At 43.8% G+C, this 20,724-nt stretch overlaps 1 protein-coding gene, 1 long non-coding RNA gene and 1 pseudogene across 2 annotated transcripts in view; all 3 read left to right on the forward strand.

The window, feature by feature from the left end:
• LOC129458734 (uncharacterized) overlaps positions 1 to 13,217 on the forward strand; it is a 28,891-nt gene extending 15,674 nt beyond the window's left edge. Inside the window, exons 2-4 of the long non-coding RNA XR_010114586.1 lie at positions 2,281 to 2,340; positions 11,771 to 11,828; positions 11,907 to 13,217. This is a non-coding gene — a long non-coding RNA (uncharacterized lncRNA). The remainder of the gene's footprint in view (positions 1 to 2,280; positions 2,341 to 11,770; positions 11,829 to 11,906) is intronic.
• The window catches only part of JAK1 (Janus kinase 1), a 246,230-nt gene that overhangs the window by 85,587 nt on the left and 139,919 nt on the right, over positions 1 to 20,724 (forward strand). The gene's annotated exons all lie outside the window — the stretch shown is intronic.
• Positions 5,478 to 7,280, forward strand: LOC129458733 (solute carrier family 2, facilitated glucose transporter member 3-like; annotated as a pseudogene).

The following is a 20,724-nucleotide window of genomic DNA, read 5'->3' on the forward strand; positions in this document are numbered from 1 at the left end:
ACTAGGAAGGTTGCACATGGGAAGTCGGGGAATAGAAATGGGGGGTGGGAGTTAAAATAAATGAGAGAGGGACTTTATATGGATCAGTGATAATAACTCAATCCTCTATTTGACAAAGAAGAGGGAGAATGTAGAGGAAGAAAAAGAAAGTGGGATAAAGGATCAGAAAGGGAGGAAAATAGAAAAAATTAGAGTATGACTCCAGGGTAGACCTGTTTTGTTGTCACTGAGTTGGTTGGTTGGTTTGTCTGTTGTATTTTTCATGTTTCACCAAGTTGGCCAGACTGGTCTCGAACTCCTAGCCCGAAGTGATCAACCCGCCTCGCCCCCCAGAGTGCCGGGACCACAGGTGTGAGCCACCACGTCCAGCCCCCACATTGCTTCTGGCCTCCGTGGTAGACCTCCCAGACGGGGCGGCCAGGCAGAGACGCTCCTCACTTCTTCCCAGACGATAGGTGGCCAGGCAGAGGCGCTCCTCACCTCCCAGACGATGGGTGGCCGGGCAGAGGCCCTCCTCACCTCCCAGACGATGGGTGGCCGGGCAGAGGCGCTCCTCACTTCCCCCCGGACGGGGCGGCCGGGCAGAGGCGCTCCTCACTTCCCCCCGGACGGGGCGGCCGGGCAGAGGCGCTCCTCACTTCCTCCCGGACGGGGCGGCCGGGCAGAGGCGCTCCTCACCTCCCAGACGACGGGTGGCCGGGCAGAGGCGCTCCTCACTTCCCAGACGACGGGTGGCCGGGCAGAGGTGCTCCTCACTTCCCAGACGATGGGTGGCCGGGCAGAGACGCTCCCCACCTCCCAGACGGGGCGGCGGCCAGGCAGGGGCTGCAATCCCAGCACCCTGGTAGGCCAAGGCAGGCGGCTGGGAGGCGGAGGCTGCCGCGAGGCCAGACCACGCCACCGCACTCCAGCCCGGGTAACACCGAGCACCACGTGAGCGAGACTCCGTCTGCAGTCCCAGTACCTCGGGAGGCTGAGGCGGGCAGAGCACTCGGCGTCAGGAGCTGGCGACCAGCGTCGCCAAGATGGCGAACGCGTGCCTGCAGCCAAAGGAGAAAAAGCAGGCAGCGGTGGCACGCGCCGGCAGTCCCAGGCAGTCCGCGGCGCGGGCAGCAGGGAGCCGAGTAGATTGCAGCCTGGGCCACAGAGAAAGAAAGAAGAAAAGAAAGAAAGAAAGAAAGAGAGAAAGAGAGAAAGAGAGAAAGAGAGGAAGAGAGGAAGGGAGGAAGGGAGGGAAGGGAGGGAAGGGAGGGAAGGGAAGGAAGGGTTTGTTTGTTTTTGAGACAGAGTTTTTGCTCTGTTGCCCAGGCTGGAATGAACTGGCATGATATCAGCTCACTGCAATCTCCCAAGTTCAAGCAATTGTCCTGCCTCAGCCTACTGTGTAGCTAAGATTGCAGGCACATGCCACCACACCCAGCTAAATTTTGTATTTTTGGTAGAAATGGGGTTTCACCATGTTGACCAGGCTCGCCTCGAACTCCTGACCTCAAGTGATCTGCCTGCCTCAGCCTACCAAAGTACTGGGATTATAGGCGTGAGCCACCATGCCTGGCCTTCAGTGAGTGTTTTGACAGAATTTTACCTGAATGTCAAGAGCTAAAAAACAAAAAAACAAACAAACAAAAATACTTTTCTCAGTTTTTGCCAATTGGGCCTGTACTAGGGCCCTCCTTCAACACTTAGCCAGGCTTTCACTGAGCTTAGGAATCAGCTGTGATGAAAGCTGAAGTTTTTATCACATCTTTTTTAAATTATTATTTATTTATTTATTTTTTATTTTTTTGAGACAGAGTCTTGCTCTGTTGCCCAGGCTGGAGTGCAGTGGCACGATATCTGCTCACTGCAAGCTCCGCCTCCCGGGTTCACATCATTCTCCTGGCTCAGCCTCCCGAGTAGCTGGGACTACAGGCGCCCGCCACTACGCCCTTATCACAGCTTTTCTGAGCAAGCATCTTGCCCTGGGCACATGCGTGGCTGTCTGAATTCCCTGCATACACAGGTGCTTCTGATTGTCCTAACTTCCCAAAGAAACTCTGTCCTCAAATTTTTTGCCCAAGACTTAGGTGGTTTATTGCATGTCTCAACTGTGACCTTTTGCCTCAGGCCTTGTTCTTCTACCTTACGACGATTCAAGCAATGCCTGCTGCTTTTCCAATCTGGGTTAGTTCAGAGTTAGGCAAACAGAGGTGAGCATTTTGTGTCAGTCCTTCACGTACAGACAGGTTAAAACCGATCTACACAATAATTTGCAAATAAGGTCTGCTTTGCTCCCTCTAGAACCAGGGACCACATTCCCATGCTGACAGTATGGGCTGCTGTCTTCAGGACCATTGCAAGGTAAGGTGTTGAGTAAGAGCAAATAAAAATGCCACAAAACTTTCCTACCATTTTTGAATTTAATTAATTAATTAATTAATTAATTTTTTGAGATGGAGTCTCTCTTTGTCACCCAGACTGGAGTGCACGATCTTGGCTCACTGCAACCTCTGCCTCCTAGGTTCAAACAATTCTCCTGCCTCAGCCTCTGGAGTAGCTGGGATTACAGGCACATGCCATCACACCCGGCTAATTTTTGTATTTTTAGTAGAGATGGGGTTTGACCATGTTGGCAAGGCTGGTTTTGAACTCCTGACCTCATGATCTGCCCACCTTGGCCTCCCAAAGTGCTGGGATTACAGGCGTGAGCCACCATGCCCAGCCTTATCTCTCTCTCTCTCTATATATATATATATATATACATATATATATGTTTTTTATCTTAGGGGCTCACTTTGTCACCCAGGCTTCAGTGCAGTGTCAAGATCATAGTTCACTGCAGCCTTGACTTCCCAGGCTCAAATGATCCTCCCACTTTAGCCTCCCAGTAGTTGGGACTATAGGCATGCACCACCAGGCCTGGCTAATTTTTATTTTGTTATTTTTTGTAGAGACAGGGTCTCACTGTGTTTCCCAGGCTAGTCTGAAACTCCTGGGCTCAAGAGACCCTTTTGTCTTGACCTCCCAAAATTCTGGGATTACAGGCATGAGCCCATTTTTTATTTTTCTTAATTCAGCATCCACTTGGTTGCTGTAAGCCTCTGACTTTTTTCCAGAATCTGAAGGAGTTAATTCTGACAGATTCTGCTTGTTTTTTGAGTTTCTATGGGGGTACAGGAGCTTGGGGCTGCCTACTCTGCCATTTTGCTGACCTAAGTAGGGTTTGAAATCTTAAAATAATTAAATGGTTAAATGCATGAACTTTGGAGACAGACGGTCTGAATTTTAATCCTGCCTTTGCCACCAAAAAGTTTGTAATAAGTGAATTATTTAATCTCTAAACTTCAATTTCTCATCTGTAAAGTAGGAATATGGGAAGGGCTAATTAGGATCATTTATTGTAAAATCAGTAGTGTGCGGTAAATGTTTGACAAGCAGCTCTCAGAAGGGATGAGACTGAAAACCCCGATTTTTAGTGTTTGCCAATTTCCATGATGTAAATATTCCTGATATGGCCGAATTTAAGATGCCAGTGTAAAATCTTCTAATGCAGCCTTAGAAAACACACACAATTGACTCTCATGAGCCAGGGAAGGCCAACTGTAGCATATCACTTTCTTAAAAAGTATGAGGCACACAATAAGTGATCAATCAACAAATGTTATCATCTTAAATTGCTTTGAACAAAATGAATAAAATAAGAATGGTTTCTGAAAAGTCAAGATACAGCATCTCCCTCTATATCGCCCTATGTTACAAAATACTTTATACTCTAGGTACTTGGGAATGTTATCTCCAGACAGTCCATCTTCTGTGAGAACAACATTTCTATCCCCTTTCTATCTTTAGATCTTGCATCATTGTTTACAGTGAACACAATCACAGAGAGAATAGTCATTGTCCACAAGTCTGCCTGAAACTGACCGCACTTGAAAGGACTTGCTCCTAATTGACTAATTGATTAACTTTTCAGGCTGCAGGGGGACTTAGAGGCATCATCCTGCCTTGGCGTCTGGTTGCCTAGGTGTTCTGCCTGATACCAACTCTGTCAGCAGTCACCAACTAGCCATGCTTTTCCCTTGAAGGCACATGTAGGTTGCCTAACCACCCTCACCAGGCAAACAATTCTTCAAATGTCATGCCCTTTGCATTTCTGTTCAGATCCAGTCTTAGGGAAGCTTGTGAAGCAATGACTGTTTTAATTGGTCTCCTGGGTACCCAGGCCTAATCCTTTACCAAGTCACTAGTTATCCCATGTTCCTTATCTGTCTGTCTATCCATCCATCCTTCCATCCTCATCCAATACTTGCAGAATGCCTATGGCTGCAAATACAAGGATGACTGCTTGGTTCCTGCTGTCCATAAACTCACAGCCTGGGATAAGGTAGGGTAGAGTGAATAGATATGCAAGCAAAATAGAATGGAGTGTGATAAGGGAAAGTAGAAAAGTACATGCAAAGTACTCTGGGAAACTAAAGGAGGAGTTCTTCCTACCTTGAGGAACTAAGGAAGTTTTCAGGGAGATCGGGCAGGTAACCGTAGGGTAAGATTGGCTGGGACCCAAATTGTGCTAGACCTTGTGCACCTGACTGTGGTACTAGCTTCTTCAGCAACAGGGAGCCTTTCTTTCCTTTTGTTATTTCCCTGCATCTTACAACGTTAAGGCCTTGGTCCCTGCTAATAATAAAATAATAACCAACTTTATAAAGAGCTTACAATGTGCCAGATACTGTACTAAGTGCTTTATATTCTTTTTTTGGGGGAGGGGGGCGGCTGTTGGGCAGTGTCTCACTCTGTCACCCAGGCTGGAGGGCAATGGCACAATCATGGCTCACTGCAGCCTTGACCTCCTAGGCTCAAGCCCCTCACCTCAGCCTCCTGAGTAACTGGGACTACAGGCATGCAACACCATGCCTGGCTAATTATTTTTTGTAGAGACAGGGTCTCTCCCTGTTTCCCAGGCTGGTCTTGAATAACACCTGGGCTCAAGTGATCTTCTTGCCTCAGCCCTCCAAAGTGCTAGGATTACAGACATGAGCCACTACACCCAGCTTGTTATTTAACTTAATCTTCACAACAACTTTAGAAGACAGAAAATAGGAGATGCTGTAATGGTGAGAGTTTTAGAGCGTTCCTGAGGACCTGGAGAAAACTTGCTGCCGAGAAGGAAATTTTGAAGGTTTCGTTGGTTGAAAAAGGTGTCTCTGGAATCACACTCCTAGATCTTTCTTAAAGACTTGAAAAGAATTAGATTAGGGGCCAGGCACACTGGCTCACACCTGTAATCCCAGCACTTTGGGAGGCCCAGGTGGGTGAGTCACCTGAAGTCAGGGGTTTGAGACCAGCCTGGCCAACATCGTGAAACCTCATCTCTACTAAAAACACAAAAAATTAACAGGGTGTGGTGGTGCACACCTATAATGCCAGCTACCTGGGAGGCTGAAGCAGGAGAATCGCTTGAACCTGGGAGGCAGAGGTTGCAGTGAGCTGAGATCGCACCATTGCGCTCCAGACTGAGCAAGAGCAAAACTCTGTCTCAAAAAAAAAAAAAAAAAAAATTAGATTAAGGCCATGGGGGACACAGAAGGTCACCCCATCTCTGATCTTCGCCATCACAATTGCTACAAACAGCTTTTTCCAATTTGGCTACAACACTGGGGTCATCAATGCTCCTGAGACGATCGTAAGGGAATTTGTCAACACTTTGAAGGACAAGGCAAATACCCCTCCCTCTGAGATGTTGCGCTTGTCCCTCTGGTACTTGTCTGTGGCCATATTCTCCATTGGTTGTATGATTGGCTCCTTTTCCGTTGGACTCTTTGTCAACAGCTTTGACAGGTGTAAGTCAATGCTTACCGTCAACCTGTTGGCTGTCACTGGTGGCTGCCTTATGGGATTGTGTAAAGTAGCTGAGTTGGTTGAAATGCTGATCCTGGCCTACTTGGTTATTGGCTTCTTCTGCAGACTCTGCACAGTTTTGTGCCCACATACATACATCGGAGAGATCTCACCTATTGCCCTGCGAGGTGTCTTTGGCACTCTCAACCAGCTGGGCATTGTTGTTGGAATTCTGGTGGCCCAGATCTTTGATCTGGAATTCATCCTGGGGTCTGAAGACCTATGGCCTGTGCTATTAGGCTTTCCCATCTCTTCTGCTATGCTACAAAGTGCAGCCCTTCCATTTTGCCCTGAAAGTCCCAGATTCTTGCTCATTAACAGAAAAGAAAAGGAGAATTCTAAGGAGATCCTCCAGTGCTTGTGGAGCAGCCAGGATGTATCCCAAGACATCCAGGAGATGAAAGATGGGAGTGCAAGGATGGCACAAGAAAAGCAAGTCACTGTGCTGGAGCTCTTTAGAGTATCCAGCTACCGACAGCCCATCATCATTTCCATCATGTTCCAGCTCTCTCAGCAGCTCTCTGGAATCAATGCTGTGTTCTATTACTCAACAGGAATCTTTAAGGGTGCAGGTGTTCAAGAGCCCATCTGTGTCACCATCAGTGCGGGTGTGGTTAATAGTATCTTCACTATAGTTTCCCTATTTCTGGTGGAAAGGGCAGTAAGAAGGACTCTACGTATGATAGGCCTTGGAGGGATGGCTTTTTGTTCCATCCTCATGACTGTTTGTTATTGATGGATGAGTGTAATGGGATAAGCTTTGTCTGTATTGGGGCTATCTTGGTCTTTGTGGTCTTCTTTGAAATTGGGCCAGGCCCCATTCCCTGGTTTATTGTGGCTGAACTCTTCAGCCAGGGCCCTGGCCCAGCTGTGACGACAGTGGCCGGCTGCTCCAACTGGACCTCCAACTTCCTAGTCAGATTGCTCTTCCCTTCTGCTACTTACTATTTAGGAGCCTACGTTTTTATTATCTTCACTGACTTCCTCATTACCTTCTTGATCTTTACCTTCTTCAAAGTCCCTGATATGTATTACAGGACTTTCCAGGATATCACACAGGCCTTTGAAGGGCAGGCACATGATGCAAATAGATCTGGAAAGACCACGTCATGGAGATGAACAGTATCCAGCCTGCTAAGGAGACCACCACCAATGTCTAAATCATGCCTCCTTCCACCTGCCTCCCAGCAAGGGAAAGCCATCTCTCCCTGAACAAGGGAGAGACCTCATAAGATGAACCCAGGGCTGCTTCTGAATGCTGCTACTTGATTCCTTTCTCCCTCAACAAGGCTGGAGCTTGTTGGATTTTCAATGGCTTTTAAAATATTTCATTTCTTGGACATTCTCTTTTGCGTAGGAGAGACCAAATGAACCTACCTTCATTTTGGGAGGGATTGACCACTTGGGATATGACAACTTTGCCAGCTCTTCTCCCTTGGGTTCTAATATTGCCCTCTAGGGGATATAGGGGAGGAAAAGTAAGGTGCAGTTCCCCCAACCTCAGACTTACCAGGAAGCAGATACACACACAGTGTGGAAGGCAGACAGGGTTTATATAAGAACACCTTCCTCACTTCCGTACAGCTGTACACAGCAAATTAACTTGAGTTTTCTTTATTTTTACCTTCTGGCTTAATTACATTTATTTTTACCTTCTGGTTTAATTTTTACCTTCTGGTTTAATATTATGTTTTAAGTGTAATTTTGCCAAATAATGAAAACATAAGGAAATTGAGGTTAAAAGGAGGTGTTTAAAAGAGGTTATAGAGTAGAAGATTTGATGCTGGAGAGGTTAAGGTGCAATAAGAAGAATTTAGGGAGAAATGTAGTTAATTATTGGAGGGTAAATGATGTGGTGCCTGAGGTCTGCACGTTACCTCTTAACAATTTCTGTCCTTCAGATGGAAACTCTTAAGTTTAATTTCTCAGAAAAGTCATATGCCTATATAATAAAGCTACTGATTTCTTTTGGAACTTTTTTCTTTAAAATTATAGTTTATATGTAGTATTACTTGAAGTCCAGGATTATTAACCAAGATGGGCATTCTAGTTAATGGCAGTTGATGGGTTCTAATTTTGGATGGAGTCCAGGGCAGGGAAAGTTATTTTTAGAAAGCCTGTTCCTTCTCGCTGGACCAAACAACTCCTTCCCCTTGTAGTAGACTCATTACTTTTTAAGTAACCCCACCACTCGTCTGGTGGGAGAGCCATCCAAATGAGGAACCTAAAATAATTGGTTCTTGGTAGAGGTTCGTTATTTCTCCATTTTGTTCTTTAGGAGATCTTAGGTGTTGATTTTTGTTTTACTTTGACCCATACCTTTAAAGGAATTCCAAAAAGAATGTTTATAGCTTACTTGGAATTTGTAACCTCAGCTCTGGAGAATATTTTTTTCTGAACGATTATTATCTAATGTGTGTTGTTGCTTCAGGGTCACGGCATGCTTGTCTATGTCTGTTACCATGACCACCGTGGTCCTGTGCCGAGTGCCCTTAGGGGGATTGAATCTTTCCAATAGGCCATGTTTGAGATAGTATGAGTCAGTGTGCAGTGTAGCCCATACTTCAGAGGATGAATGTATGTGCACCGTCACTTTGCTCTGTGTGGAAGTAGGTTATTGTTGACTTATTTCCTCTGTGTTTGTTCCTACAGCCCCCTTTTTCGTATGTTGCTCGATCTCCCTTTCCCTTCTTGGTGCTTACACATCTCAGACCCTTTAGCCGAACGCTTGCCAATAACAGTATTTTGCTTCTCAGTTCTCACTGTTTCCTCTGGTTGTTGAGGCTTTGAATAAAAATGCACATAGCTATGCAGTGGGGTTTAGCTGGAAAAGGTGACCTTCTTCCAACTTCCCCTCTACTTTTGGCTCCTCAGACAGTGGGTGGACAGTAAGGCAGGGAAGTTGTTTTCTCATTTCTCACTGACCAGATTGTGAATATTTCCATATGGATTTTCTGTTATTAATGTTACTCTGGTGGTTCTTTGTTTTAAGATAAAAATTCTGAATGTACACATGAAAAAAAAGACAGAAAATATTATCACTCCCATTTTACAGATTAAAAAACCGAGATTTAAAGTAGTAATGTACTACTCACAGCCACACAACTAGGATGAAGCAGAGCTAAAAGTCAGCTGTCATTCACTGCCAAGCCCATGTTCTTAGAGACATAAGCCAACAGGACTTGGTGTCATTAAGGGACTGGGGAGAGTGGTTCCATTCCCCCAAATCCTCCCCCAAAGAACTTCCTCGTATTTTATAATGGTCATACCTTCAACCCTTTTACCTCCTACCTGGGCTGATTGCAATAATCTGAAACGGCCCTGTTTGAGGGGCAATGGTAGTTACTGTGGAGAAGGGCTTCAAAGAATATGGATGGTGGTGCCAATTTACCTCCCGGACTGTGGCCGCTGCTGCGTGAATTTGGGTTAATGGTTAATCTGCTCTTGTGTGAGTCAGCTTATGCCCCTCCCAAATCATGTAATGCGTTAACTCAATTAAAAGACACCTGCCCAACTAATCTGAATGTCAGACCTGAGTGTCAGCTCCCATTTTACACTCTGTAAAAGGAAGGAGGATTTTAACTTAACACTCAAAATCTTCAAAGAATATAATTGATCTTCTTTTTCAGCCAACAGAAAGATTGCTTCCCTGGTAGTGTGTGTGTGTGTGTGTGTGTGTGTGTGTGTGTGTTATTTAACTTAGTGTTCACATCAACTCTGTAGAATTGTATATGTACAGATAAGTAACTGGAAGCTCGGAAAGGTGAAGCCACTTGTTCAAGTTCATGGAGTCAATTTTCTTTTTACAACTCCAGGACACTAACTGTTGGGGTGGTTTGTTTAGTTTGCATCCCAGTGGATAACTGCTCTTCTTAGTGATGATGAAAATTTGAATATCTCTAAAGGGGCATTATTATCCTGGAGGTGTGAGACAGTGAAAAGAACAGGAGCTTTGAAGCTAGGTGTGCCCTGTTAAAACTTCAGTTCCTGCTGTGTAATAGGTAAACACTGGCAGATCACCTAATCTCACCTCAAAAGGTGAGTTTGAGAATGAAAGCAGATGGCTGGGAGGTAAGGGTGCTTAAATACATGATAGTCCTTTTCAGGTCCTCATTGCTGGAATTTGAGTGCACATCTCCAGCCATCTCAAGCAAATTGATTAAATACCCAGTGCATTCTTAGAGATATTTTAATTAAAACAAACACCTGCCATGTGGTATTTTTAGGACAATTTAGGGAAGGTCTTGTGAAACTAGGCAAATCGTAAAGCTCCCACAGGTTGAGACTCAACAGACCAATCAGTGAGGCCCATTTTACCCTGGAGGCACTGTGCCAGGTGCCACAGCATTCCAGGGGTGAAGGGAAAAGCCTGCCGTACTGGAACTGCAAAACATCTGGTCAGGGAGATAAAGCACCAACAGAAGGAAAGACAAACAGCAATAGAAGGCATTAAAGGACACGTTTCCAAGGAGTGATGTAGGCAATAAATACTGTGTGAATTCAGGACAGAGACAGAGATCACTTAGAAAGGTCCAAAAAACCCTTCCTGACTCATTTCCTGTACTTTCTCCTGTCCCTTCATAGCCCTGTGGGTTTCTCTTAGAGTTACTGGGGCACTTATCTCTGTGTAACAAGGTGGAGAAAATATCGCCATTGTTTTACAGCTGGTGCCAGATTTCTTCCTGAAAATAGAAGCATCTAGGCTTGGAAAAAATCAGCTGGGAAATTAGGTGTAATAGAATAAATAGGTTGGAAAATGCTTGCGGTAGAAAATTGATGTCCAACAATGATAGACTGGATTAAGAAAATGTGGCACATGTACACCATGGAATACTATGCAGCCATAAAAAATGATGAGTTCATATCCTTTGTAGGGACATGGATGAAGCTGGAAACCATCATTCTCAGCAAACTATCGTAAGGACAGAAAACCAAACACCGCATGTTCTCACTCCATAGGTGGGAATTGAACAATGAGAACACTTGGACACAGGAAGGGGAACATCACACACCAGGGCCTGTCGTGGGGTAGGGGGAGGGGGTGGGATAGCATTAGGAGATATACCTAATGTAAATGATGAGTTAACGGGTGCAGCACACCAACATGGCACATGTATACATATGTAACAAACCTGCACGTTGTGCACATGCACCCTAAAACTTAAAGTATTAAAAAAAAAAAAGAGTTAAAAAAACAAAAAAGAAAATTGAGACCAAGGATCCAGCTGTTAGAGGAGGGTCAACTTGCTGTGCATACTGCAGGGAGGTTTTGGAAATTTTGGGGGGCAATCTGCAATGGAGAACGCGAGGGCAAAAGGAGGGAGGGCAGAGGGAAAATGGAGAAAGCAGCCACCAGGGCAGCGGAGCTGTGATTCCTACCTACCTACATCTTCAGGGATGGCTGCCAAACCCAGGGAGCTTTGTGTGAGTGCCTTCATTGTAACATGGTGCAAAACAGAGTAGAATGAGGAGGTGCAAGTGTCCCTCCAGAAGTTACCTCGCTCTTGAAAGGGCTTTACACTTCCACAGTCCGGGCAACGTGTTGAGAGTTCAAACCAAGTTTACCCAGATCTTTCAGCAACGAACGGGTCTCATCTGACTTCTGAGTTTTATCTCCAAGTCTTTTCTCTTTCCTTCTTGACCTTCCCTCCCCTCCAAAGCTTACTTAGTACAGTGTCTGATGTATAGTAGATGCTCTACAAATATCTGTCATGCTGAATCAAATATAAATATTGTATTATACATGGTTTCTGCTGTCGTGGTACCTAAAATTGAGGGAAGACAATACACATGCATGTCAGACACAAAAATAAACCTAATCTTAACAATTCTGGGAAGGATATAAATGCCAATTAAATAGGCCTAACACTTTCCTGCCTCTTTGATTTTTCAGTGTCCTTCAAGGTTCGGTTCACATTTCACAAGCCCCATGAAGTCTATCTGGATTTTCAGTAATGTTTCGCGTCTCTGAAATCTTATGACATTTATGTCTGTATCAGCCATTTGACGCTTGATTATCTGTTTTTCAGATGGATGTCTTACCTTCTCCTCTACATGCTACAGGAAGAGTGGCCACCCCTGCCAAGGGCCTAGTATAGTACCCTATCCATGTAGATGATCAGTTGATTGTTACTGATCACGCGTATCCTGCATCATGTTGTAAAAAATTAACACAGTGCTTGGCACATACTTGTACTGAATAAATATTTGCTGAATTGACTTAAAGTGTTGGATGCCATAGACCTCTGAGAATATATAATTTCTATGTATCACTCTCCTAGCAGAATAAGAGAAAATTAGAACTTGGGAAGAAGTCATATCTAATTCTTTTCTATTTTTATTTCATGTTATTTCTTTTTTTTAAGAAATGAGGTCTCACTCTGTCACCCATTCTGGGATGCAGTGGCACGATCATAGCTCACTACAGCCTCGAACTCCTGGAGTCAAGCAATCCTGCCACCTCAGCTTCCAAGTAGTTGGAGCTATAGCTGCACACCATTGTACGTGGCTAATTTTTATTCATTTTTTTTTTTATAGAGAGGAGGTCTCGCTATGTTGCCCAGGCTGGTCTTAAACTCCTCAAGTGATCCTCCTGCCTTGGCCTCCCAAAGTGCTGGGATTACCAGCAGGAGCCACTGTGCCTGGCCAATTCTTGTTCAGCTACAGTTTATTTTCCTATTGCTTTTTGGAATGTAATTTAAACTTTACACTTCAGTTATCCCATTTGTCAAATGCATACATGGTTTTGTGGCCAATAACCTGTACATGGACACAGTAAAGTTAAAAAAATAAAGATGCACAGAATTTTGATGCTGATAGGTATCATAAAATAATGTGATCCAAACTAAGGAGATACCTGAGCTCAGAGACATTAAAAAGACTGCCCTAAGTTTTTTTTTTTTTTAATCTATCAAAGAGCTCATCCAGCACGCAAGTGTCCTGCTTTCTGATCTAGCGCCTTTCTAGCACCCTGGGCTTGGTTGTCAGAATAGCATTTGCTCATAAGGTTTTTAAATTATTAATACAGTATACTAAATCCCAGGAGTAGAATAAGTCTCGTTATTATGGCTAGTAAGTCAGCCCAAAGCAATCTGATATTCCCGTAAAACTGAATGGATTTTGAAGCTCCTGTAAAACTGAGCCCATCCTTGGGCTCACTGGCCTCAGAGGGGACCATCATCTCATTTACCTATTTAAGAAAAACCCCATAAAATAGTGTTCTGTGTGGACATTCATTATGTCTTAAGCTTTATTGATTCTGTTATGTTGCCGTTAATTATAGGAACCACAAAAGCCTTCAATTAGATTAAAGCCATAATAAATAATATTAGTAACACTTATTCTGCTCTGTATGTCAAGTGTTTTTATAATAAACTAATGTTTATCTTTCTGGACATTACTACACTGACATCCTATACAATAATTAAATCAGATATTTTGAGTTGTTTTAGGCAAAAAGATTTGAGTGTTTTTTTGTTAGTTTGTTTTATTTTTGAGATGTAGTCTTGCTCTGTTGCCCAGGCTCGAGTGCAGTGGCATGATCTCGGCTCACTGCAACCTCTGCCTCCTGAGTTCAAGCAATTCTCCTGCCTCAGCCTCTTGAGTAGCTGGGACTACAGGCGCGCATCACCACGCCCAGCTAATGTTTGTATTTTTAGTAAAGATGGGGTTTCACCACGTTGGCCAGGATGGTCTCAATCTCTTGACCTCATGATCTGCCCGCCTCAGCCTCCCAAAGTGTTGGGGTTACAGGCGTGAGCCACCGCGCCCAGCCAAGTATATTTTAATAACTACTGATGTTAGCCACCATCGTTAATCCTCATTATAATCCTACAAAGTGGACATTAGGATCATCCTTACTTACCGATGATGATGAAATTAAAGCTTATGGAAATTCAGTATCTTGCTCAAGATCCCACAGTAGGGAAGCCAGGATTAAATGAGATAACACATATGTACTTAGCACAGTGCTGGGCAGATAGTGTGTTCAATAAATGCAAGTAAGAGATTCAGTATGAAGTGAAAATAAGTTAAAAATAAGGGTCAGGTGCAGTGGCTCACGCCTGTAATCCCAGCACTTTGGGAGGCCAAGATGTGTAGATCATGAGGTCAGGAGATCGAGACCATCCTGGCTAACACGGTGAAACCCCCATCTCTACTAAAAACACAAAAAATTAGCCAGGCATGGTGGTGGATCCCTGTAGTCCTACCTACTCCGGAGGCTGAGGCAGGAGAATGGCACGAACCCAGGAGGCAGAGCTTGCAGTGAGCCAAGATTGCTCCACAGAGCAACACTCCATCTAAAAAAAAAAAAAAAAAAGATGGCTGGGTGCAGTGCCTCATGCCTGTATGCCTGTAATCCCAGTACTTTGGGATGCTGAGATAGGAGGACTGCTTGAGCCCAGGGGTTCTTAGCTGGGTGTGGTGGCATGCACTTGCAATCATAGCTACTTGGGAGGCTGAGGTGGGAGGATGGCCGAGCCAGGAGGTCAAGGCTGGAGTGAGCTGTGGTTGTGCCACTACACTCCAGCTTGGGCGACAGAGGGAGATCCTGTCTCAAAAAACAAACAAACAAACAAACAAAAAAGATGAAGCTGTTGTGAGGACAATATAGAAAGTACATGTTATAAGTTTCTATATATCTGTATCCTGTATATGTAACAGATGTATGATTAAAATTTGATTCTGAGCTTCTTAACAATCAGATCAAAGGGAGAAATACAATCAGCTATGTAAGTGATAAGGAACATTGCCCAAGAGAAGTATAGCTATTTCTGGAGCTCAGACTTAAGGGCACTCTTTCAAGACACACGATCTAATACCCCAGCAAGGACCATAGAGAATGAGGGTAAACTTATTGTGGGGTGGCTCTTAGAAGCCTGGAAAAGGTGGTTGCTAAACCTGGGTAAGGTGGAGAAGCCCAAGTTGCCCTGGCAGAAGGTGTAGGAAGGATTAAAAGGCTGAGGGAAGGGGCATGTTAGGATGGAAATATCATGTAAGACCAGAAGACCCACTGAGGATTATGTTCCACGTGAGGCCCAAAGAACACACTATTCACTAAGACCATTAAGAATACACTGTTGAGAGAGACATCAGCGTCACTAAGAAGTATGATAGTAGCCTCCTCTGCAGGGCATTGCTCAAAGTGGGAGAGTGATCCCAGAGCTGAGCTCCTTAACAGCCATGGGTATGATGGGGACTCTGGCCAAGGAATGGAGACCAATTGGAAGTGTGTAACTCCCAGAAGCCATGAGGTCACAATTACCATAATAACCAACAAGGTCAGAGGAGCAGCCAAGGTGGCTTGATCTGCAGGAATTGCAAAGATGGTTAACACTGCATAGTGTTCTTCAGAGGCAAATATGTAGCCAAAAAAGATGCTACATAAAATCTCAAAATGTGTGGGTCCATGACTGTGGGTCCACAGGTCATACATAACAGCACCCAGAGCAGCTGACTTCACAGAGTGTGGAAATGGCCTTGGAAAAGCCTACCTGCAGCGATAGGAGGCAACCCTCTAACAGGCTGGGATGACGTTCTACAGGGTATGCATTGAATCAGAGACCTCTATATGGCACTGTGACAACAATAAAAAGAATAAATGGATCTAGGAACAAAGGGGTCAAAGTAGGCGTGGTCCCACTTACCATCACTCCCAGTGACCCACTGGGAACTGTCCTTCCAGTCCCCAAAACTCTGTGTTAATTAAGTGGTAAAGATCCTGGTCCCCAAACTCAGTGTACTCTTGCCAGGGGACATAACAAAGGTCCCACTGAATTAAAATTACTGCTGCCACCAGGGCACTTCGAATTCCTTGTCTTCAGGGACCAGCAGGAGAAAAGAGTCACCATCGTGACAGTAGGAATCCACCCTCATCAGCCCGAGGAAGTGGATGGGGTTAGGGAGGAAGATGTGTGGAACCCAGATCTCCTTGGGCGTTTCCTGGTACTCCCCTGACTCACTGGAATTAGGGTTGGGTGTGTATAGTGCTCCTGGCCTGAGAAGGGTATGACTACAAAGGGCTCAGATCCACAAGGAATGAAGATTTGGGTCACGTCACCACATAACATCTCTCAAAAAGCCATCAGGACTTGCTGAGGTGACAGCTAAGGGTGAGGGAAATGGGCCGTGCAAAAGGGACAGGATGTGAACCAGGTTGGGCCTGAGAACTGGCCATAGTTTGTCCTATTAACCTAGCACTTCTAAGCTTCCCTTCAGGAAGAGCGGTCCGTGGACTTGTGGAGAGGCTGCTCCCTGAGCATGCACGTAGAGGTGGATCTGTGCAGTCCAGTGTGCGAAATGTGGCCACCATGAAAGTGCACTGCTCATATCTCCTGCTGTGGAGCATGACTGACTGACAGCCCCAGCTCTTCCCTCTGTGCACACACCACCATGTTTGCACCAGGCTAGGCTTTCCATACCAATGACTGAGCATGGCAGGTATATGAAAGCTGGTCAGTTCTTTTGGGGTGCAGTGGTGCATGCCTATAGTCCTAGCTACAGAGGAGGCTAAGGCTGATCACCTGAGGCCAGGAGTTCAAGGCTGTAGTATACTATGATCACTCCTGTGAATAGCCACTCCACTCCAGCCCGGGCAATGTAGTGAGATCCCTGATTCTAAAAGAAAAAAAAAAAAGCTATACAAAATTAGCTGGGCATGGTGGCACATGCCTGTAATCCCAGCTACTTGTGAGGCTGAGGCAGGATAATTGCTTGAACCTGGGAGGCAGAGATTGCAGTGGGCCGAGATTGCACCATTGCACTCCAGCCTGGGCAACAAGGGTTAAACTCCGTCTCAAAAAAAAAAAAAGAAAAAAGAAAGAAAGAAAAGAGAATGCTGGCTAATTCCTGTGAGCAGTGGCCACTTTGGCTCAAGGGGTCTGATTGGCCTAACCAAGGCTTTTTTGGAACTGAGTCTTTGACTCTCTATCCCCATCATCTCTTTTTCCCTCTCTTCTTCCACAGATGTCAGAGCTGCAGCATGGTCTGGAGGCTTTCCTCGCTTTCTTCTGCTTCCCTTCCCTTGATCCTTCATAGGCATTTTCCTCAATACATTTCTTGCCCAGCTAATCCTGTCTGATGAGTTTCCAGATGGACCTGAATTAAGTATGTTCCCCAGCTAGCTGCTAGCTAGTTAAAGGCAGATCCATGTGCCATACTATGGTAGGGATAGTTAGTTTATAGATACCTTCTTACCTAACCTTCATAATCATTTACTGAGGTAAATGGGCTGGGTAGTATGATTCCGATTTTATGTATAAGGAAACAGGATTAATTTAGGAACTTGCCTGGGATATACACTAGTAAGCGGCAGAGCTGAGCTGAAATTTAAACTTAAGTCGGTATTACTCCAAAGTTACCTTAACTACTCATCTGTGGGGCAGTTAGACTGAGAGTTGAAGTATCTGAGGAAGATAAACTTGATGTTCTACAGAAGTCGGGGGAGGAAGTTCTCCAAATCAGAATCAAGTTTTTTTCTCAAGCAATGATTTTAGGACAATACCAAATGTGTGATCCCTATGTGTTGAATTTATGACAGAGTTACCAAAGTTCTACTTTGGACAATTACCTGAAAATTTTTAGTTTAAAAAGATAATGTGGACATTTACAATTATATATACATACAAGATTCATTTGCTTTTCATCTTTTTTCTTTACTGAATTACAGCTTTAGCAAATATCTATTGAACTTTTATCATATGTCATGCATGATACCTTTAAGGTAAAATACATGTATTTCCTTTCCTTCCCGTTACATTTAATCCGATTTTTTTTTTTACTTTCTGTCATTATGCATAAGTATTTTAGACAGCCTACTGTTTGCATGGTACTAAGCAATAGAAAAGGATTAGACTTCCTGTAAGTCTAATCACTTCCCCACCTTAGATGGAAGCTGATTCAATGGGTTAGTGAGCATGTAGAGAAAGACGTGCTCAGTCAGCATCAAAGTTTATTTCAGCTGTAAGCTGTAAGAGGTTCACCATTTGATTTTCCTTTTCCTTTTTTTTTTTTGCAAAGTGAGACGAAGGAAGGGATTGTTAAACAAAAGGTGAACATTCACTTAATACTATATTTTCAATAGAAAATGACAGTCTTGATTTTAAAAAATAGCAATTTTGACATTTTAGAACATCCATTGAAATCTTATATGGTTTAAATACTGAATGTGTAAAATATTTAGCTGCATAAAATCTAATAGAGTAAAAAAATAGAATGAATATTTATGTCCTCCTCCCCACTCTTTATATTCCTTAAATCTTTCTTTTCTTTTCTTTCTCCTTTCCTTTCCTTCCTTCCTCTTTCTTCTTTCTTTCTTTCTTCTTTCTTCTTTCTCCTTTCTTTCTTTCTTCTTTCTTCTTTCTTTCTTTCTTTCTTTCTTTCTTTCTTTCTTTCTTTCTTTCTTTCTTTCTGTCTTTTTTTTTTTTTGACAGAATCTTGTTCTGTTGCCCAGACTGGAGTGCAGTGGCACAATCATGGTTCACTGTGGCCTCTACCTTCTGGGCTCAAGTAATCCTCCTGCCTCAGCCTCCTCAGTAGCTAGGACTACAGGTGCATGCCACCACGCCCAGCTAATTTTTAAATTTTTTATAGAGACCAGGGTCTCCCTATGTTGCCCAGGCTGGTCTTGAACTCTTGGCCTCAAGCATTCCTCCCACCTTAGCCTCCAAAAGTGCTGGAGTTACAGGCATGAGCCACCACCCAGCCTATGCAAATAATTTTTAAACAATAAATATTAAATGGTTTTTTTTCTTTTGGAGACAGGGTCTCACTCTGTCACCCAGGCTGGAGTGCAGTGGTGGGATCGTGGCTCACAGCAGCTTCAACCTCCCAGGCTCAAGTGATCCTCCCACCTCAGCCTACTGAGTAGCTGGGACTACAGGCACAAGCCACCACACTTGGCTAATTTTTGTATTTTTTGCAGAGATGGAGTTTTGTCATGTTGCTCAGGCTGGTCTCAAACTCCTGAGCTCAAGTGATCTACCCGCCTTGACCTCCCAAAGTGCTGGGATTACAGGCATGAGCCACTGCATCCAGCCTAAACTGAATATTAAAACAACTGCTTTAGAACACAGTCACAGAAATGGGATTGAGTCAAATGGACTGTATAATTTTAGATTAATTCAGAGATTAATATTGGCAAGTTACTTTCTATTCAGTTTCCACAAATCTACACTGCCCTGAAAAATGTACAGCCTATCAGGATTTTAAACAGTGGACATTATAATTTTTCAAATAGTTTGTACTTTTAATGTTTCAAAAATGTATCTTGTAGCTTTAATTTGAATTTTTACAATTATTAAAGAAGTTAATGATTTTCTATATGCTTTCTCACTAGTTTCTATTTTTCTTTTAACATATCAAGGTGCATGTGGAAGAGTAGGTAGGGGGAATATTATCTGTTTTTGTTCTTTGCCCGCCATCTACTAGGGTCATGGTATCATCTGTCAATTTGTAACAATGAGACCTTTAATAAAGATAGCAATATTTTATCTGTCATACTTTTGTCTTTTTTTTGAGACAAGGTCTTGTTCTGTTGCCCAGGCTGCAGTACGGTGGCATGGTCATGGCTCACTGCAGCCTCAACCTCCCAGCCTCCATCCATCCTCCTGCCTCAGTCTCCTGAGTAGCAGGGACTACAGGTGCGTGACATCACACTTGGCTGCTTTTTGCAGAGACGTGGTTTCATCATGTTGCCCAGGTTTCTCTGTCATACTTTTTTTTTGTTTTGTTTTGAGATGGAGTCTCGCTCTGTTGCCCAGGCTCGAGTGCAGTGGTGTGATCTCGGCTCACTGCAACCTCTGCCTCCCGAGTTCAAGCAACTCTCCTGCCTCAACCTCCCAAGTAGCTGGGATTACAGGCATGTGCCACCATGCCTAGCTAATTTTTGTATTTTTGGTAGAGACGGGGTTTTGCTATGTTGGCCAGGCTGGTCTTGAACTCCTGACCTCAAGTGATCCACCCACCTCGGCCTTCCAAAGTGCTGAGATTACAGGCGGAAGCCACCGCGCTCGGCCTTATCTGTCATACTTTTGATATGCATTTTATGGCATGTTATTTGCCCTAAAAAACTATACTTGGAGAAGTTTTCCATTTTCTTGTACTCAAATATGTTGAATTGTTGTGGGTTTTTGTTTGTTTGCATTGTGATGTTCTCTGTGATTCCAAAGGTATCCCCTCTCCTTAAGGTTAGATAGGCGAATACAACAAATATTTGTTGTATACCAACTATGTGCCAGGCATTATTCTGTACTGCAAACACAGAAGTGAAATAAGACAGAAAAAATTCCTAGTCAGGAAAATTGTTGAAAACAAGTAAATTAATACATAATTAGAATAATGTTAGACAGTGATACAGGTTAAGGAAATAATCAGGCCAGGAGCAGTGGCTCACGCCTATTTGTACAATGGGGTTTTAGTTGAGTTTAGTGTTGTTGAAAAAACGTCACTGTTTGCATCTAACATACTTTCCCATTGTTATCTAAGCAATAGCTTTTGCAGAGGAAGACTGATGGGGACATGTTCTTTTGATGAAGATTTATGTGTGAAACTGTGTGCATGATTGATGGTTGGGTGGTTATTATTAATTTTCTAATAAGAGGCTTCTACACTGTATTTGGTTTAATTAAATTTAGATGTACGTCATGGATTACATGTTAGAAGGAAATATTTGTATTCTTTTGTTTTACAGTATTGTGTCTCTCCTATATATCATATAGTCTACTCAGCGGTTTTTTTTTTTTTTTTTTTTTTTGAGACAGAGTCTCTGTGTCACCTAGGCTGGAGTGCAGTGGTGTGCTCTCGGCTCACTGCAACCTCCGCCTCCCAGGTTCAAGTGGTTCTCGTGCC

This window comes from Symphalangus syndactylus, chromosome 19 (assembly GCF_028878055.3).
Source record: "Symphalangus syndactylus isolate Jambi chromosome 19, NHGRI_mSymSyn1-v2.1_pri, whole genome shotgun sequence".
NCBI lineage: Eukaryota > Metazoa > Chordata > Mammalia > Primates > Hylobatidae > Symphalangus > Symphalangus syndactylus.